This window comes from Lissotriton helveticus, chromosome 4_1 (assembly GCF_964261635.1).
Source record: "Lissotriton helveticus chromosome 4_1, aLisHel1.1, whole genome shotgun sequence".
Lineage (NCBI taxonomy): Eukaryota > Metazoa > Chordata > Amphibia > Caudata > Salamandridae > Lissotriton > Lissotriton helveticus.
The window spans coordinates 1878052081-1878066164 of record NC_136063.1 but is presented as its reverse complement, the minus strand read 5'-3'; the positions used below and the strand labels follow the sequence as shown (position 1 = coordinate 1878066164).

General features: G+C 45.7%; 1 protein-coding gene across 4 annotated transcripts in view; it reads left to right on the top strand.

The window, feature by feature from the left end:
• Nucleotides 1–14084, top strand: part of IL13RA2 (interleukin 13 receptor subunit alpha 2) — a 774005-nt gene that overhangs the window by 54365 nt on the left and 705556 nt on the right. The window lies entirely within an intron of this gene.

Genomic DNA, 14084 nt, shown 5'->3' with positions numbered 1-14084 from the left:
GGGGAGATAGAGGGAAAGAGGTTGGAACAGCCACTGCCATCGTTGCTCCATTATAAAGTGTCGGGATCAGGACATCCAGAGCTGAGTCCTGCACTTGAATCAATGGCAGAGAAACCGATCCTTGAGGCGAGGGGCTAGCCTCCATTGAGGGTCCTGGCATTGTACCCCCCACAGTCTCCTGCACAGTGTCTTGAAGAGAAGCATCATTTCTCAAATTACTAGTAGGAATAGTGAGAGGTGCCGTCTTTTTCGTTAGAAGAGGAAATTCTTTGGCATTTTTCACCTCCTGACCCAGCCAGGCATCAGAAATCCCTGACTGAAGATTCTGGTCTCTAAAAGAGGCTTCTGCAGATACCATCATTCTTGTTGTTTTTAAAGGTGAATTCTCAATCCCAGAGCGTTGTGAGCTAAAAGAAGACTCTGCATGCTGTAGTTTATTGCTCCCTTTAGACTGATTCAGTTTTTCTTTCGTAGTGCGCACTTTATTTTTTGCAGCGATTATGGCATCCGCTTTCGCCGCTGCGACCACCAACTTGTGCTGTTTCCATATCTAGCTCTTCCAATCACTTCTAATGCAGTCTTTTAGCGCACTTAAAAGTTGTTTCAAAGTTACTTTTAATGAGCAGCACCTTCTTCTCCCTTTCCTCTTTTTTTCCTTTCCCTTCTCCAAGATTCTGCTATATGACCCAAGAAATGTTACCCTTTACAAGTCCTTGTCCTTTACAAGGTATTCACAAATTAAAGAGCAATATATCAAAATGTTTAGCTCTCACCCCACTCCCCTTCCTAAGTAAAATCATCACCAATTGCCGGCAGCCAGTGTGTACTCACATATTAATGTCTCGAGTCTTGTATTTTCTTGAAATAATCCTTCATAGCGTCCCGCAAAGGAGCCCGGTCCAGTCAATTTCAATCCTGTAGAGGCAAAGGCTCCAGGCCCCCAGGCCAGCAAAGCAGAGTCCGCACACACCACGCCACCAAGCAGGTCACCGGGAGGAAAAAAGGGAGCCAAACGAAATGGAAGCAGAAAAGGCAGCAAAGTAACCGTGCTGTAAATCAAAAATCAGGAATGAAAGAGAAGCTTCCAGCAGTGCCCTGGCTCAGCGTTTCCACACACCTGGGGCTCAGACGCCATCTGAATGAGGGGGAGGAGCATCACCGCAACTACGCGCTAGCGGGAAGCGCCATAGCTGCCATCCAACCGTAGTCCTGCTTGGCCAGGATAGTTGGCAATGGTATACACCTTTTTCCAAATAGGGACCCTTACTTCTAAGTCAGGATAAGGGGATTACACTCCTTAATAACCCTTGCTTACCCCCTTGGTAGCTTGGCACGAGCAGACAGGCTTATCTCAGAGGCAGTGTGTTAAGCATTTGTGAATATACACAGTAATACAGTGAAAACACTACAGATGGATTCAACACAGGTTTTATAAAAATAAGTATTCTTCATATAGACTTAAACACAAGACCACAAACGACAAAAATCCACAAAACTACACTTAAGATTGCTTTAAAGATGATAAAAGTTACTTAGTTGAAGTTGATGATAAATGCGACAAAGTTCTCAACAAAGTACCTGGATGCGTAATGCAAAGTGAACAAAAGGCTCATCAAAGGGGAGATGCGTCGGTTCCGTGATCCAGGCGAAATGATGCATCGTGCATCAATGCTTGCGCAGAGTAGGGGATGCGTCGTGATACTTACCGGTGCGGAGGTGATGCATAGATTCTCGGCCTGCGGGCCAGTTGCGGTGCGCAAGATGGCGCCTTGATGCAATGCGACGATCCGGTTGCGATGCGAGAAGATGTCGCCCTTGATGCAATGACGCTGCGATGATGATGCGTAGGCGCCATGGCAGCCTTGCGACGACTCTGTACTTTGGAGCTGCAACAGGCCCTGCGACACGCTTCTCCGGTGATGCGATGACGACTCTCTCGATGGTGTCACGCTTCTCCCGTGATGCGAAAGCAGGCAGCTTCGATGAACTCACGCTTCCAGGGAGATGCGGCAAAGTCTCGCTTCTCTGGCGATGCAACGATTTCAGCTGCAGCGGGGACGCGCTTCTTCTCGATGCATCACACTTACAGCTCCCAGCGACACGCAAATGTCTGTAGATAGAATTCCCAGCAAGGAATTTCACAGGGGGAGCTGGAGATGAAGTCTTATGTCCCTGATACTTCAGCTGCATTTTCTTCATGTCTCTGATCTCCTCCAGGATCATATTTAGCATTATATTAATATCCATCTGGCATGAGATTTCCTTCTCTTCCTGGATTATAAAGACCGGTGCTTTGAATTCTGTTTGGAGGCCACTTTCCTCTAAGTTGGTCTCAACAATAAATGAATTCACACTGTTTTCCAGAGGAATTTGAGACCCTGGACCAGTTGAGAGCATTAATTGTTCTGTCGAAGGCTGCTGATCTAACTTGTCTAGCTGATCATGAGCCCGGGCCAGGGCCTGAACCGATATAGTGCCATTTGGTTGAATTTGAACAGTATTTGAAGCAGTTTGACAAGGAGAAGGGGGAGATAGAGGGAAAGAGGTTGGAACAGCCACTGCCATCGTTGCTCCATTATAAAGTGTCGGGATCAGGACATCCAGAGCTGAGTCCTGCACTTGAATCAATGGCAGAGAAACCGATCCTTGAGGCGAGGGGCTAGCCTCCATTGAGGGTCCTGGCATTGTACCCCCCACAGTCTCCTGCACAGTGTCTTGAAGAGAAGCATCATTTCTCAAATTACTAGTAGGAATAGTGAGAGGTGCCGTCTTTTTCGTTAGAAGAGGAAATTCTTTGGCATTTTTCACCTCCTGACCCAGCCAGGCATCAGAAATCCCTGACTGAAGATTCTGGTCTCTAAAAGAGGCTTCTGCAGATACCATCATTCTTGTTGTTTTTAAAGGTGAATTCTCAATCCCAGAGCGTTGTGAGCTAAAAGAAGACTCTGCATGCTGTAGTTTATTGCTCCCTTTAGACTGATTCAGTTTTTCTTTCGTAGTGCGCACTTTATTTTTTGCAGCGATTATGGCATCCGCTTTCGCCGCTGCGACCACCAACTTGTGCTGTTTCCATATCTAGCTCTTCCAATCACTTCTAATGCAGTCTTTTAGCGCACTTAAAAGTTGTTTCAAAGTTACTTTTAATGAGCAGCACCTTCTTCTCCCTTTCCTCTTTTTTTCCTTTCCCTTCTCCAAGATTCTGCTATATGACCCAAGAAATGTTACCCTTTACAAGTCCTTGTCCTTTACAAGGTATTCACAAATTAAAGAGCAATATATCAAAATGTTTAGCTCTCACCCCACTCCCCTTCCTAAGTAAAATCATCACCAATTGCCGGCAGCCAGTGTGTACTCACATATTAATGTCTCGAGTCTTGTATTTTCTTGAAATAATCCTTCATAGCGTCCCGCAAAGGAGCCCGGTCCAGTCAATTTCAATCCTGTAGAGGCAAAGGCTCCAGGCCCCCAGGCCAGCAAAGCAGAGTCCGCACACACCACGCCACCAAGCAGGTCACCGGGAGGAAAAAAGGGAGCCAAACGAAATGGAAGCAGAAAAGGCAGCAAAGTAACCGTGCTGTAAATCAAAAATCAGGAATGAAAGAGAAGCTTCCAGCAGTGCCCTGGCTCAGCGTTTCCACACACCTGGGGCTCAGACGCCATCTGAATGAGGGGGAGGAGCATCACCGCAACTACGCGCTAGCGGGAAGCGCCATAGCTGCCATCCAACCGTAGTCCTGCTTGGCCAGGATAGTTGGCAATGGTATACACCTTTTTCCAAATAGGGACCCTTACTTCTAAGTCAGGATAAGGGGATTACACTCCTTAATAACCCTTGCTTACCCCCTTGGTAGCTTGGCACGAGCAGACAGGCTTATCTCAGAGGCAGTGTGTTAAGCATTTGTGAATATACACAGTAATACAGTGAAAACACTACAGATGGATTCAACACAGGTTTTATAAAAATAAGTATTCTTCATATAGACTTAAACACAAGACCACAAACGACAAAAATCCACAAAACTACACTTAAGATTGCTTTAAAGATGATAAAAGTTACTTAGTTGAAGTTGATGATAAATGCGACAAAGTTCTCAACAAAGTACCTGGATGCGTAATGCAAAGTGAACAAAAGGCTCATCAAAGGGGAGATGCGTCGGTTCCGTGATCCAGGCGAAATGATGCATCGTGCATCAATGCTTGCGCAGAGTAGGGGATGCGTCGTGATACTTACCGGTGCGGAGGTGATGCATAGATTCTCGGCCTGCGGGCCAGTTGCGGTGCGCAAGATGGCGCCTTGATGCAATGCGACGATCCGGTTGCGATGCGAGAAGATGTCGCCCTTGATGCGATGACGCTGCGATGATGATGCGTAGGCGCCATGGCAGCCTTGCGACGACTCTGTACTTTGGAGCTGCAACAGGCCCTGCGACACGCTTCTCCGGTGATGCGATGACGACTCTCTCGATGGTGTCACGCTTCTCCCGTGATGCGAAAGCAGGCAGCTTCGATGAACTCACGCTTCCAGGGAGATGCGGCAAAGTCTCGCTTCTCTGGCGATGCAACGATTTCAGCTGCAGCGGGGACGCGCTTCTTCTCGATGCATCACACTTACAGCTCCCAGCGACACGCAAATGTCTGTAGATAGAATTCCCAGCAAGGAATTTCACAGGGGGAGCTGGAGATGAAGTCTTATGTCCCTGATACTTCAGCAGGAGGCAAGCACAGTTCAATCCCTTGGAGAATATTCTGTAAATGATGAAAGTCCTTAAAAAGATCCTTCTCCTTTCCTTGACAAAGAAGCAACCACTGCAGGCCAACCCAGCAAACAGCACACTGGCAGAGGGGCAGTCAAACTCCTGCAGCTTCCTTGGTGCTTCTACTTGGCAAAAGGTTTCTTGTTCCAGAAGTGATCTAATTTCTTGCGAACAGGGTCCCAATATTTATAACCCAAAATCCTTTGTTCTCTGAAGGCAGAGATGCCTCTGCCTAGTCCAAACCAGTTCCTGAGCACTTTTTTTTACATGACTCTCTCCTTCCTTTCACTGTGCAGGGCAGAGACATCAGCCGCCCCACAGGAGGTGTAGCCAGCACAGGGGAGGGAAGGCACAGCTCTGGAGCACTTTGTTGACAAGATTCCTTCGCCCCTTTCACGGTGCAGGGCAGAGACATCAGACAAGCCACAGGAGGTGGAGCCAGCATTGTAGAGGGAAGGTCCAGCCCTATTCAGGTCCCAGGTGCAACTCCTCCCTCCCATCTAGATGCAGATCTCTCTATTCACCATTGGGCTGCCCCAGCCTGTCTCTTGGAATCCCCCAGCCCTGTCACTCACAACCCCAGACAAGGAATATACAACCTAGCAGAGGCAGGCCTGGACAGTTAGGCAAGAAAATCCCTACTTTCTAAAAGTGGTATTTTCAAATGCAGAATATTAAAACCAACTTTTCTAAAAGATGTATTTCATCATACTAAATTCGAATTTCTGCCATGTTCCCTGAGTCAGTTAGGATTATAAAAGTGTAATAATCTAACTGCCCATTCTAGCCTATGGAGAACAGGTAGCCTTGCAATAGGGAAAAACAAACATGGCTGTAATTCACTATTATGACATGCTACACACATCAGAGCATGTCCTACCTTATACTTACAATGCACCCTGCCCTTGGGCCTACCATAGGGGTGTCTAATATGAAGCAAAGCGAAGGTTTTAGGGACTGGCATGTGGGTGCACTTGCCAAGTCGACATGGCAGTACTAGACTGCACAGAGGCCTTGCAATGGCAGGCCTGAGACACACTTTACAAGCTGCTTCTGTGGGTGGCACAACCAGTGCTGCAAGCCCACCAGTAGCATCTGATACAAGCCCTGGGCACACATGGTGCACTGTACTAGGGTCTGACAAGTAAATCAAATAACCCAATCATGAAATAACCAATTAGTACATCAGTTTACCATAGGGAGCACTTGCACTGTGGCACTGAATAGCAGTTGCCCAGTGCCTAAAGCATATAACCGGCAAAAACATATCAAAACAAAGGAAGCAATCCATCAAAAATGGAAGGGAGACTCACGCCAATGATGCCAGGTCTAACACGTGTCCCCTCCAGCTGAAATGTGGGGAGAACTACCTTTACCCTTGGGAGTTCTCTTCACTAAGGTGGAAAAATCTGGACAGACCATCAGCGCTGGCGTGTTCTGTACCAGGGCAGTGTTCCACCGTAAAGTCCATACCCTGTAGGGAAATAGACCACCTCAACAACTTTGGGTTCTCACCCCTCATCTGCATTAGCCATCTGAGGGGCCTGTGGTCGGTCTGAACCAGGAAGTGAGTCCTAAAAAAGTATGGTGTCAACTTCTTCAGTGCCCAGACCACAGCAAAAGCCTCACGGTCAATTGCACTCCACCTCTCTTCCTCTGGAAGTAACCTCCTACTGATGAAGGCTACAGGTTGACCTAGGCCCTCTTCATTGATCTGTGATATAACAGCCCCCACACCATGCTCTGAAGTGTCTGTCTGAACAATGAATTCCTTTGAGAAGTTGGGCACCTGAAGCACAGGTGCTGTGCACATAGCAGTCTTCAGGGCGTCAAAAGTCTTCTGACAGGTGTCAGTCCAGTTTACTCTCTTGGGCTGCTTCCTGGAAGTCAGCTCAGTCAAGGATGCAGCAATGTTGCCATACCCCTTGACAAACCTCCTGTAGTACCCCATGAGTTCTAAAAAGGCTCTCACCTGTGTCTGAGTTTTTGGGGGTTCCCTTGCCAGGATGGTATCAATCTTGGGTTGCAGGGGTGCCACCTTGCCGCTCCCTACCTGGTGACCCAAGTACACCATGGAACCCTGCCCGATCTGGCACTGGCTCACCTTGATCATGAGGCCTGCCTTGCGCAGCGCCATCAACACTTCCCAGAGACGGTGCAAATTTGTTTCCTAACTGGCGCTGAACACTGCAATGTCATCCAGATAGGCGGCCCTGAAATCCTCCAGTCCAGCCAACACCTGGTTGACCAACCTCTGAAAGGTGGCAGAAGTATTCTTCATCCCAAAGGGCATAACCCGGAATTGGTAGTGCCCATCTGGTGTGGAGAATGCTGACCTCTCCTTAGCCTCATCAGTCAAGGCGGTCTGCCAGTACACAGACGTCAAATCAGATGTTACACACTTTACAAGCTGCTTCTGTGGGTGGCACAACCAGTGCTGCAAGCCCACCAGCAGCATCTGATTTACAAACCCTGGGCACGCACGGTGCACTGTACTAGGGTCTGACAAGTAAATCAAATAACCCAATCATGGAATCACCAATTAGTATATGAGTTTACCATAGGGAGCACTTGCACTGTGGCACTGAATAGCAGTGGCACAGTGCCCAAAGCATATAAGCAGCAAAAACATCAAAACAGAGGAGGCAATCCATCAAAAATGGAAGGAAGACTCAAGCCAATGATGCCAGGTTTAACAGTAATTCATTAATTGCCAATTAGTTATGTTAATTGTGTTTTAGGTGTGTGTTGTTAATATTATAGTGTTAAACAATGCTTATTAAATCATTGTTTATTAATTATTTTTATTAATAATACATTGTGAAATGATTCATAATTATGTTAATTACAGAAATAAATTGTAATGAAAATGTTGATTTTTTTTATTGGTGTGGTGTCTTAAGATAGGAAATTAAATAAATATATTATAGTTTTAAAAATAAATGTTCGTTAATATTTACTTAATTTAAATACATATTGTTTATAAAGGTATTTATTTTAGATAATAGCTCTACCTTTTTGATATATGTAAATAATGTATTTAATGTTAATGTTTAATATATTTAATCTGCTATTTTTAAAAGATTGTTTATTTATTTTTTATATTATTTAATTTTTTTTAATATTTAAATGTTATTATACTTTTTTACCCCTCTGCTATCCAGCACTTTCCCTACTGTTGCACTCACTGCAGTGGAAATAGTAATTTTTACCCCTCCGCTATCCAGCACTTTCTCTACTGTTTCACTCACTGGAGGGGGACTAGTAATGTTTACCCCGCCGCTATCCAGCACTTTCCCTACTGTTGCACTAACTGGAGTGGGAATAGTAATTTTTACCCCTCAGCCATCCAGCACTTTCCCTACTATTGTACACAATGAAGTGGGAATAGAAATGTTTACTCATCTGCTATCCAGCTCTTTCCCTACTGTTGCTCTCACTGGAGTGGGAATAGTAATATTTACACCTACGCTATCCAGCACTTTCTCTACTGTTGCACTTACTGGAGTGGGAATAGTAATTTTTAACCCTCTGCCATCCAGCACATTCCCTAGTGTTGCACTCACTGGTGTGGGAATACTAATTTTCACTCATTTGCTATCCAGCTCTTTCCCTACGGTTGCACTCACTGGAGTGGGAATAGTAATTTTTACCCCTTTGCTATCCAGCACTTTCCCTACTGTTGCAATCACTGGAGTGGGAATAGTAATGTTTAACCCTCCTCCTTCCAGCTCTTTTCTTAATGCTACAATCCCTGGAGTGGGGATAGTAATTTTTACCCCTTTTCTATTCAGAACTTTCCCTACTGTTGCACTCACTGGAGTGGGAATAGTAATTTTTACTTATCCGCTATCCTGTACTTTCCCTACTCTTGCAGTCACTGGAGTGGGAATAGTAATTTGTATTCATCCGCTATCCTGCACTTTCCCTACTGTTGCACTCACTGGAGTGGGAATAGTAATTTTTACCCCTTTGCTATCCAGCACTTTCCCTACTGTTGCACTCACTGGATTGGTAATAGTCATATTTACCCCTTTGCTATCCAGCACTTTCCCAACTGTTGCATTCACTGTAGTGGTATAGTCATTTTTAACCCTCCATCATCGAGCAGTTTCCCTAGTGTTGCTCTCACTGGACTGGGAATAGTATTGTTTACTTATCCGCTATCCTGTACTTTCCCTACTGTTGCACTCACTGGAGTGGGAATAGTAATTTCTATTCATCCGCTATCCAGCTCTTTAGCTACTGTTGTACTCACTTGAGTGGGAATAGTAATTTTCACTCATCCGCTATCTTGCACTTTCCCTACTGTTGCACTTACTGGAGTGGGAATAGTAATTTTCACCTCTCTACAATCCTGCACTTTCCCTACTGTTGTATTTATTGCATTGCAAAATGTATGTTTACATATTTTTTTAGTTAAATGTTTGAATTCATTGTAAAAGGGTGATGTTTCCTAATTTTAAATTATTGATATATGTATATATTTAATTTTTATATATTTAAAATTGTATAAATTAAATAAAGATACTAGTTAATACTTTATATTTAGGTGTATATATGTGTATTTGTATAAATTTTTATGTTTGTGAAATTATATTTTTTTATTAAGTTTATTTTTTATATTTAGTTACAATGTATATTAAATGTAATTAATGTTGTTAAAAATATTAATAATATTTAAAATATTTATTTTATGATATATATATTTTTAAGTCGATATTTTGTACATCTATCTTTTTTACTTCGATATTTTTTATTCAATATTCTTGTACTTACCCGTTTGAATATAGGGAGCCGATATGTTTGTATTTATATTTTTACTTCGATATTTAGAACATCGATGTTTGTAACATTGATATTCTATCACTGAACTAAACAGATGATTAGGAGGGAGTGGATGTAGAGGAGTGGATGTAGAGGAAGGATTTGAGCCGGACCTGCGGGAGGAACTTGGAGTGCAGCCTGTTGATGGGGGTGGGGGGTAACCTGCTCCCAGGCTTGAAATGTCCCTCCTGTGCAGGGAGCAGTGTGACTTTCAGGGGCCTCTTCCCAGAGGAGTTGGAGGACAGGAGGGGAGAAAGGGAGATCAGGTTACAGTTGGCAAAATTAAAGATGGAAAAGGAGGGAAAAAAACTGGCCACAGAGGGAAAGAAGGCTGAGCCTGAGAGCACCCTGGCAAGGGAAAGCCTGGGGCTGAGAGGGCCTTGGCAAAGGAAAGGGCTGAGAGGGCCTTGGCAAAGTAGAAGGCAGTAGCTGAGAGATCCTTGGCTGAGAAAAAGCTACAGTTGGTGCATGAGAAGAACATGAGGGAGCTAGAGCTAAAGGCAAAGCCACCTACAGGACCCAACAGTGATGGTGGCAGCATAGCAACTCTGTCTGCTGGTGAGACGAGGGTCCACATACCCCAGGAGCTGGTGCCTAACTATGTGGTGAGAGATGATATAGACAAGTGGTTTGCTGCTTATGAAGTTGCACTGGTGGTACATTAGGTCCTAGAGGAATACTGAGGGGGGGGGGAGCATTGCCTGTGGAAACCGATGGCCTAGGTGGGGGATACACTCCTGAAACTAGAGGCATAGGATCAGATAATGAAGGAAATCCTTGTTGCTAAGTTGGACTGACACATGAGAAGTACCACCAGAGGTTTACGGACAGCCACAAGCTACCAAATCAGTACTGGGTGGATTTCTTATATTATGCCAGCAAGGCATTGCAGGACTGGGCGAGAGGCAGCAAAGTGGATTATTTTACTGGTCTGTAAAACCTAATGTTGAGGGAGCACATGTTAAATATTTCTTCTCCAGAACTGCTCCAGCATCTAGTGGATAGCAGGCTTCCTGGTCTCAGGAAGTTTGCTGAGCAGGCAGACATCTGGGTCAGCAACAGAGTGTCTAAGGAGGTGTCTGGGGGCTCCCAAAAGGGTGGTATGGGTACCCACCAGAAGAAAGAAGAGGAAGATCAAAATAAAACCAAGGCGTTCTCTCAAGGCCCCCAAAACAGTTCAAAGGGGAAAGGGTCCCATTCCCAATCTGGCTGCCACAAGAAAGGCCTCACAGATCACAGAACCGGAAAGTTTGTTCCTAAATCTGAGTGTTATGAGTATGGATTCATGAAGGGAGATGCCATGTGCTCAAAAAGGGGACGACCCTCCAGCGGTGGGCAGTCCAGGGGATAGCCAGCATAGCGATTGGGGAGGAGATGGCCCCAATTAGTGTGAAGGAAACTAGTGAGATTACCAGTGTCCCTGGGTGATACAGAGATGGTGCCTACAGGCCACGTTTTCCAATACTTCAAAGTATAAGCAGTGGGTCACCGTCAATGGGCAGGTGGTGGAGGCTCTGAGGGACACAGTAGCCAGTATGAATACTGTCAAGTATCATCTGGTGTCCTCAGAGCAGGTGATACCCAATACATTTCACCAGGTTGTGGTAGCAGACAACCAGGAAAGCCACAACCCCATGGCTCTTGTTCCCTGTGAGTGGGGGTGGGTGGGTCTTCGGTCTTCTGAAAGTTGCTGTGAGCCCTGCTAGGCCCATGGACTGTCTGTTAAGAAGGACTTGGAGCTCACTGCCTGTGGGGAGGTGGAGCTCAGGTCACAATTGAAAATGTTGGGGTTGCCCTAGTACATCCGTGCGACCACCAGATCCATGGCTCCCCAAGAAGGACTAGAACCTAGAAGAATGGCCCAGACAGCTGCCAGAAAAGGTAAGGGCTAGGGGTGTGGGAAGCCAACCCCTGAATGGCTGTCAGAACAGGTAGATGGGGCACTGAAGGAGGCTGCTATAGAGTCTACTGCAGAGGACATTGCCTCCCTTGCTATCCTGCCTGAACTTGTTAGATGGCAAGTGGAAGGAAGGCCCACCAGATAGGAGTTCTGCAAGGTGCATAATGAGTGCCCAACCCTTGAAACTTGAATCGGAGAGTGAAAACCCAGGCAGCTGGTGACACCTCTGGAGATCACTTCATAAATTGGGAGAATGACCTCCTGTATAGTGAACTTAAGGCTCCTGAGCATGGGGCAACTCATGTGTTGATCATTCCCCGATCTTACAGGGCTCTCCTACTGGGGCTAGCCCATGAGATACCCCTGCCAGGACATCTAGGTCAGAACAAGAACTTTTACAGGCTTGTCACCCACTTTGATTGGCCCCAGGTGAGGACAGCCGCTGCTACCTTTTGCATGACTTGTCGCATCTGCCAGGCTTGTGGAAAGATTGGGGAAATGCTAATACCTTACCTGACTCCCATACCTGTTGTTGGCACACCCTTTGAGAGGGTGGGAATTGATATTATGGGGCCCTTTTCCCCAAGATAGCCTTAGGTAGGTTTGTCCTAGTCTTGGTGGACCATGCCACTAGGTATCCGGAGGCCATCCCTCTGAGGTCCATTACTACACCTGTAGTGGCTAGGGCCCTAATGAGGAATTTTATCAGTATGGATTTCTTCAAAGACATGGTGTCAGACATGGGCACCAACTTCATATCTGTGTACATGACGTTTATATGGAAGGAGTGTGAAGTTAACTATAATTGATCTGCAACACATTTTGAACCCAGGACCCCTGAGTGACTAAAAGGGCTAGTCTGCTGGCCTGATCCGAGCCTCAGGGACATAAGAGGCTCCCCGACATCTCCTGGACCGATCTTCATCATGGTCCTGACCCCAAGGGTTGCCCTTCAGGTACTGAACCCATGGTGTTGATCAGTGTGCTCTTAAATCAGGCTTTTGGTCTCTGTGCGACCGCGAAAGGGCCCATTCAAACCGGAACCTGGGAGCTGGCACCAAAAATTAGCACAAGCCGCCACCAGCCCATCAAGTCACACAGTAAGCATCAGTCACTATGGAGGATCACAAACGTGAGGCTCCAGCCAGCTCCTCAGCGACGCCCAGACAGCATCCTGTGCCATACCGGTCAGCAGCGTTCTCCGTGCGATCCTCTCCAACGTGAACAGGAGTCTTGACACAAAACTTGAGAAGGTAAACCTTCAGCTGGACTAATCTAAGACTGTAACCGAACCCGCGCTCTATCATATTCGGCCTGAGCTTTTGACTTTGACCCGGCCTAGCGCGACCAGATAGCCACGGTTGTCGCTTTATGCTTTTAGGCGCTATATAGCAGTTTATTATTAGAAATACATAACTCTGGGTCTATTCATTGGACTTTTGCCATTTTGGTCATGGTTGGTTTATTAAGTTAAGCTCTATTTTTCTAACCTGGCGTGGGGTCTTGGGTGTGGTGTTTCCACTGTTTTACTGTTTGAAGTTTTGCACAAATACTTTGCATATTTTCTGTAAATTAAACCTGACTACTCTGTGCCAAGCTACCAGGGGGATGAGCACAGGATCAATTGGTGTTTGATTGTGCTTTACCCTGAATAGGATTGTGGTTGGTGCTTGGCTAGGGATCATACCTCAGTCAACCAGTAACCCAATTTCTAACATCAGTTATGTGTCTTGTAATTTAGTTCACAAACATTGGATGGTCTGTAATCCAGGATATAGGATGCCAGACAGATTATTCATGTAAATAACTGTCAGAGGTGGAATAAATGGGGAAATAGAGCCTAATAATGGAGCATGTGGGGTATCCCAGAAGGGCAGCTACTGGTCACAAAAAATAAAAACAAATCTCCAGTTTTTCTCAAAGGGTTTGTGGACTCAATCGACACATGTTCTTAGATTTAGGTCTGCAAATTATTAACACCTTAAAAACATTAAACAAAAATTCACATCACAACCCATGCACACAGAGCTCATGGGCATGTAGACTGGTGCCTACTGCTCATGCAAAAATGGAGGTTGTTGCAGGGCCTGGGTACATATTAGACCCTGAACATGTAGCCTACTGCGGATATCTGAAGGCCATGCAGAGATGGTTAATTGGTACAGGACTGGGGGCAGGCTCTGCAGCCTGTATCTGCTACACATGCACACAGTCCTGTAGTGTGTTTATCTAGGGACCTGTATCGATACTCCAATTTCTGACCCATGTCCGGTTATAAATCACTAATATCCATACAACGGCACAGAAACCAGTTTCATAAATTAGTCATAGCGCATGCTGTCACATTAAGCAAGCACTATTCCTCCAGCCCCCTAGAAAGCACACCGAGTTCTCTAAACAAACCAAGCCACCAGCAAACCTGGGAAATCCCCGCTGCTATTGTTTTGATTTCGTTCGAGAACTCCTGTAAAGAATGTAAGAACGACCAGTTCTTAATTGACGTCTTATGTCCATCCTTACGTCAAACCCGGCACCTCTCAGGTATAAATATACCGACACTGCCCTAAGTAAAGACACGGTGGTGATGAGCTTGGAGCAGCGAC